Below are 7,211 nucleotides of genomic sequence, written 5' to 3' on the forward strand. Positions count from 1 at the left end.
AAGAGAAAAATTATGTAATATATGAAATTATTACATTAAAAATGCATTTGAAAAAAAAGTAAAATGTTATTAAAAATGATAAATTATTTGAAAATTGGCAAATATTAAGAAGAAATATCGTTCTTATATTTTTATATAAAATATATATATATAGAGAACGAAAATTCTTTTTCATAAAAAACGGTTTTTGAATTTTGATAAGAAAAGCTAAAGGGGTCGCCCCTTTACTTTTTATATACACCGTAATTTATGAAATTTTCAAATATGAAAAACAAAGAAAAATATATAAATAAAAATATTATTCTGGTTGATCCTGCCAGTAGTTATATGCTTGTCTCAAAGATTAAGCCATGCATGTCTAAGTACAAACAAATTAAAAGTGAAACCGCAAAAGGCTCATTATATCAGTTATGGTTCCATAGATCGTTAACAGTTACTTGGATAACTGTGGTAATTCTAGAGCTAATACATGCAATATAAACACGGACCTTATGGAACGTGTGCTTTTATTAGACTAAAACCAAGCGATCATTTGATCGTTAAATTGGTTGAACTCTAGATAACTTGCAGATCGTATGGTCCCGTACCGACGACAGATCTTTCAAATGTCTGCCCTATCAACTTTTGATGGTAGTATCTAGGACTACCATGGTTGCAACGGGTAACGGGGAATCAGGGTTCGATTCCGGAGAGGGAGCCTGAGAAACGGCTACCACATCTAAGGAAGGCAGCAGGCGCGTAAATTACCCACTCCCAGTTCGGGGAGGTAGTGACGAAAAATAACAATACAGGACTCATATCCGAGGCCCTGTAATTGGAATGAGTACACTTTAAATCCTTTAACAAGGACCTATTGGAGGGCAAGTCTGGTGCCAGCAGCCGCGGTAATTCCAGCTCCAATAGCGTATATTAAAGTTGTTGCGGTTAAAACGTTCGTAGTTGAATTTGTGCTTCATACGGGTAGTACAACTATATATTGTGGTATGTACATTACCTTATGTATGTAAGCGTATTACCGGTGGAGTTCTTATATATAATTAATACAATGTATTTTTTATATATTCCTCCTATTTAAACCTACTTCAGTGCTCTTCATCGAGTGTTGTTGTGGGCCGGTACAATTACTTTGAACAAATTAGAGTGCTTAAAGCAGGCTCCAAATGCCTGAATATTTTGTGCATGGAATAATGAAATAAGACCTCTGTTCTACTTTCATTGGTTTTTAGATCAAGAGGTAATGATTAATAGAAGCAGTTTGGGGGCATTAGTATTACGACGCGAGAGGTGAAATTCTTGGACCGTCGTAAGACTAACTTAAGCGAAAGCATTTGCCAAAGATGTTTTCATTAATCAAGAACGAAAGTTAGAGGTTCGAAGGCGATCAGATACCGCCCTAGTTCTAACCATAAACGATGCCAGCTAGCAATTGGGTGTAGCTACTACTATGGCTCTCTCAGTCGCTTCCCGGGAAACCAAAGCTTTTGGGCTCCGGGGGAAGTATGGTTGCAAAGCTGAAACTTAAAGGAATTGACGGAAGGGCACCACCAGGAGTGGAGCCTGCGGCTTAATTTGACTCAACACGGGAAAACTTACCAGGTCCGAACATAAGCGTGTAAGACAGATTGATAGCTCTTTCTCGAATCTATGGGTGGTGGTGCATGGCCGTTCTTAGTTCGTGGAGTGATTTGTCTGGTTAATTCCGATAACGAACGAGACTCAAATATATTAAATAGATGCTTTCAGGATTATGATGTTGAAACTTATATAGCCTTCTTTCATGCGTACATCTTGAATGTACAAGTGTTTGAATGTGTTTATATAAGTGGAGTCGTACCTGTTGGTTTGTCCCATTATAAGGACACTAGCTTCTTAAATGGACAAATTGCGTCTAGCAGTAACGAGATTGAGCAATAACAGGTCTGTGATGCCCTTAGATGTCCTGGGCTGCACGCGCGCTACAATGAAAGTATCAACGTGTATTTCCTAGACCAAGAGGTCCGGGTAAACCGCTGAACCACTTTCATGCTTGGGATTGTGAACTGAAACTGTTCACATGAACTTGGAATTCCCAGTAAGTGCGAGTTATTAACTCGCATTGATTAAGTCCCTGCCCTTTGTACATACCGCCCGTCGCTACTACCGATTGAATTATTTAGTGAGGTCTCCGGACGTGATCACTGTGACGCCTCGTGTGTCACGGTTGTTTCGCAAAAGTTGACCGAACTTGATTATTTAGAGGAAGTAAAAGTCGTAACAAGGTTTCCGTAGGTGAACCTGCGGAAGGATCATTATTGTGTTCCATATCCGTAAGAAAAACAAACAAACAAACAAACAAACAGACAAGCAAACAAACGAACAAAAAGAAAAAAAAAAAAAAAAAAGAAAAAAAAAAAAAAAATTTATATAATTATTTTGAATCCATAATTCTTTTTATTCTTTTTCATTCAATTTGTGATCCATCAATTATATCATATTAAATATAATATATGATGGTACATTTTGTAATGTTTTTTCTTATTTTTTTCTTTTAAAAACCTTTAAACATGAAAATAAAAAGTTGTACTTATTATTCATTTGATTGAATGATAAGTTAATTTGTTCACAATAACAAAAGTGGTATATATTTATTATATTATTATATATACATAAAATGATTAAAAAAATACAAAATAATTGAATCATAATAAATACCACCACTGTATTATTGTTGAACTAAGACATTCGCAACTTAATAAAAATGTTTAGAGTTAAATATATTTGATATATATTATTGAAAGAAAATCAATTTATATATTATTAATATTATTTAATTTTACTCTTTCAATTAATATATGCAAAAAAAAATTGACATTTGTTATAAATAAAAATAAATAAAAAAATACTCTAAGCGGTGGATCACTTGGCTCATGGGTCGATGAAGAACGCAGCAAACTGTGCGTCATCGTGTGAACTGCAGGACACATGAACATCGACATTTTGAACGCATATCGCAGTCCATGCTGTTATGTACATTAAATTCAATTTTAAAGTACTGCTTGGACTACATATGGTTGAGGGTTGTAAGACTATGCTAAATAAGTTGCTTATTCTTTTATAAAAATAATTGAATTTAAGCAAATGTGTATATTATTGGATTTTAAATAATTCATAATATTAATAGCAAAAAAAATAAAGATATATAATGAATTTTATTTATTATATATTCTTTAAAAAAAAAATCCTCTCAAATAAAATGAAATGATGAAAATATTGAATCTAAGTATTCTTTACAAAAAATTTTCATATTATTTATATATATATATAAAATAATAATTTATATATATGTAATTAAAAGGAGGAATGTCTAGCATAAAAATTAAATTTTTTATTCTAGGATTGCCTCATTTTACATTATTATTATTTTTATATATTTACAATATATAAAAGGAGAAAAGAAAAATAGAGATGAAAAGATGATATAATTTTTTTATTAAATTGTGAGAAGATAAAAAAAGAATATTAAAACAACCTCAACTCATATGGGATTACCCCCTGAATTTAAGCATATTAATGAGGGGAGGAAAAGAAACTAACAAGGATTTTCTTAGTAGCGGCGAGCGAAAAGAAAATAGTTCAGCACTAAGTCACTTTGTCTATATGTCAAATGTGAGATGCAGTGTATGGAATATCTTAATATCTAGTATGAGAAATTAACGATTTAAGTCCTTCTTAAATGAGGCCATTTACCCATAGAGGGTGCCAGGCCCGTATAACGTTAATGATTACTAGAAAGATATTTCCAAAGAGTCGTGTTGCTTGATAGTGCAGCACTAAGTGGGTGGTAAACTCCATCTAAAACTAAATATAACCATGAGACCGATAGTAAACAAGTACCGTGAGGGAAAGTTGAAAAGAACTCTGAATAGAGAGTTAAATAGTACGTGAAACTGCTTAGAGGTTAAGCCCGATGAACCTGAATATCCATTATGAAAAATTCATCATTAAATAATTAAAAAAATAATGTGCATTTTTTTCATATAAGGACATTGTAATCTATTAACATAATAAAGTATTTATCAAAAGATCATTGGTGATATTAAGTTTATTTAAATTAATTTGCTTTTTAAGCATATTAACATAGAATAAATACTAATGATTTGATAAAGTGTTGATAGATTTTATTATATATAATGCTAAAATTCATTTTTTGAATTTTACAAAAAATTTAATATCTATGATATTAATATTTATTTGTATGCATTTATATGATTAACAATGCGAAAGATTCAGGATACCTTCGGGACCCGTCTTGAAACACGGACCAAGGAGTCTAACATATGTGCAAGTCATTGAGTTATATTAAACTTAATGGCATAATTAACTTAACTTAAATATTAATGGGATTAATTTTTAGTCTATTTTTTAATAAATAGTCAATTAATTCAATCCCGGGGCGTTCCATATAGTTATGTATAATGATAATTTATTATTATTTATACCTCTAACTGGAGCGTACCTTGAGCATATATGCTGTGACCCGAAAGATGGTGAACTATACTTGATCAGGTTGAAGTCAGGGGAAACCCTGATGGAAGACCGAAACAGTTCTGACGTGCAAATCGATTGTCAGAATTGAGTATAGGGGCGAAAGACCAATCGAACCATCTAGTAGCTGGTTCCCTCCGAAGTTTCCCTCAGGATAGCTGGTGCATTTAAAAATTATATAAAATAATCTTATCTGGTAAAGCGAATGATTAGAGGCCTTAGGGTCGAAACGATTTTAACCTATTCTCAAACTTTAAATGGGTAAGAACCTCACCTTTCTTGATATGAAGGTTGAGGTTATGATATAATGTGCCCAGTGGGCCACATTTGGTAAGCAGAACTGGCGCTGTGGGATGAACCAAACGTAATGTTACGGTGCCTAAATTAACAACTCATGCAGATACCATGAAAGGCGTTGGTTGCTTAAAACAGCAGGACGGTGGACATGGAAGTCGTAATCCGCTAAGGAGTGTGTAACAACTCACCTGCCGAAGCAACTAGCCCTTAAAATGGATGGCGCTTAAGTTGTATACCTATACATTACCGCTAAAGTAGATGATTTATAAAACAATTTCGATTGATTTATAAATTTTGAAACTTTAGTGAGTAGGAGGGTACAATAGTGTGCTTAGAAGTGTTTGGCGTAAGCCTGCATGGAGCCGCTATTGGTACAGATCTTGGTGGTAGTAGCAAATAATCGAATGAGACCTTGGAGGACTGAAGTGGAGAAGGGTTTCGTGTGAACAGTGGTTGATCACGAGTTAGTCGGTCCTAAGTTCAAGGCGAAAGCCGAAAATTTTCAAGTTTTTAATAAAAAAAAATATTAATAAAAATATATTTAAAAATAATTAAAATACTTGAATTATTTTGAACGAAAGGGAATACGGTTCCAATTCCGTAACCTGTTGAGTATCCGTTTGTTATTAAAAATGGGCCTTGTGCTCATCCTGGCAACAGGAACGACCATAAAGAAGCCGTCGAGAGATATCGGAAGAGTTTTCTTTTCTGTTTTATAGTCGTACTACCATGGAAGTCTTTCGAAGAGAGATATGGTAGATGGACTAGAAGAGCATGACATTTACTGTTGTGTCGATATTTTCTCCTCGGACCTTGAAAATTTATGGTGGGGTCACGCAAACTTCTCAACAGGCCGTACCAATATCCGCAGCTGGTCTCCAAGGTGAAGAGTCTCTAGTCGATAGAATAATGTAGGTAAGGGAAGTCGGCAAATTAGATCCGTAACTTCGGGATAAGGATTGGCTCTGAAGATTGAGATAGTCGGGCTTGATTGGGAAGCAATACCATGGTTTATGTACTCGTTCTGGGTAAATAGAGAATTACGATTCTTGTTCCCCGGATAGTAGTTACGTAGCCAATTGTGGAACTTTCTTGCTAAAATTTTTAAGGAATTATATCATTCGATATATATTCCTTTTAAATTATAACGATTATCAATTAACAATCAATTCAGAACTGGCACGGACTTGGGGAATCCGACTGTCTAATTAAAACAAAGCATTGTGATGGCCCTAACGGGTGTTGACACAATGTGATTTCTGCCCAGTGCTCTGAATGTCAAAGTGAAGAAATTCAAGTAAGCGCGGGTAAACGGCGGGAGTAACTATGACTCTCTTAAGGTAGCCAAATGCCTCGTCATCTAATTAGTGACGCGCATGAATGGATTAACGAGATTCCTACTGTCCCTATCTACCACTGTGCGTATGCGGACGACCTTCTCATTTTGGTTGAGGGTCGTTCGCGTGAGGAACTAGAGCGAGTGGGGGGGCAGCTCCTTACATTTACCCACAATTGGGGGGTAGATGTGGGAGTGGACATATCGATGGACAAAACGGTGACAATGCTGCTTAAGGGCAGATTGTCCCCGAGTCGTCCACCGATTGTACGTTTGAATGGGATAGGGATTAGGTATGTGACGCAAGTCAAATACCTGGGGGTAGCTATGAGTGAAAGGATGTGTTTTACTCCACACTTAGTTTCGTTGAGGGAGCGGCTGCAGGCAATCGTTGGGCAAGTGCGTCGCGTTGTCAGATTTGACTGGGGTCTTAGCCGGCGTGCGGTTCGTACCGTATATCGGGGCCTATTTGTGGCCTGTGCCACTTATGGTGCCGCTATATGGTACGAATGGGCTTTAAAGTCGGTTGGCAAACGTCATCTGATGGCGTGCCAGCGCATTATGTTGCTTGCCTGTTTGCCTGTATGCCGTACAGTGAGTACGGATGCGTTGCAAGTGTTGTTAGGTGCGCCTCCTCTTGACCTGTTAGTTGTGCAACGGGCATTTACCTTCAGGTTGAGAAGGAGGCTTTGTATGCCGCTGCTAGATGGATGGATATCCGACGGTGATGTAGAAAGGGGGTATTTAGAGTGTGAAAGGTTGTTGAAGGAATGTATGCTTCGTGGGTGGCAAAACCGATGGGACAATAGTTCCAAAGGTCGCGTGACATACGAGTACATTCGGGATGTTTCCTTTGTCGGGGAAAATCCTGATTTTGGATTTTCCCTCAGCCTGGGATTCCTCCTTACAGGACATGGGCCTCTTAATGCTTATTTGCATGAGAGGCGCTTGTCCACAAGTGAGGAGTGTGTTTGTGGGTCGGCAAGAGAGGACTGGGTGCACGTCCTCTGTGAATGCCCGATGTACTCAGACATTAGGGATCTTGTGGGTGTGG

At 36.5% G+C, this 7,211-nt stretch overlaps 1 non-coding gene and 2 pseudogenes across 1 annotated transcript; all 3 read left to right on the forward strand.

The window, feature by feature from the left end:
* The first annotated feature begins 300 nt into the window (after positions 1-300).
* On the forward strand, positions 301-2,291 carry LOC129251790 (small subunit ribosomal RNA). The gene has a single exon (XR_008583114.1). It is a non-coding gene; the product is annotated as a small subunit ribosomal RNA (ribosomal RNA).
* Positions 2,292-2,879: 588 nt separating this feature from the next.
* LOC129251771 (5.8S ribosomal RNA) lies at positions 2,880-3,060 on the forward strand (annotated as a pseudogene).
* Positions 3,061-3,504: 444 nt separating this feature from the next.
* On the forward strand, positions 3,505-6,319 carry LOC129251808 (large subunit ribosomal RNA; annotated as a pseudogene).
* Positions 6,320-7,211: the final 892 nt, after the last annotated feature.

The sequence above is a fragment of the Anastrepha obliqua genome, unplaced genomic scaffold (genome assembly GCF_027943255.1).
Source record: "Anastrepha obliqua isolate idAnaObli1 unplaced genomic scaffold, idAnaObli1_1.0 ptg000071l, whole genome shotgun sequence".
Classification (NCBI taxonomy): domain Eukaryota; kingdom Metazoa; phylum Arthropoda; class Insecta; order Diptera; family Tephritidae; genus Anastrepha; species Anastrepha obliqua.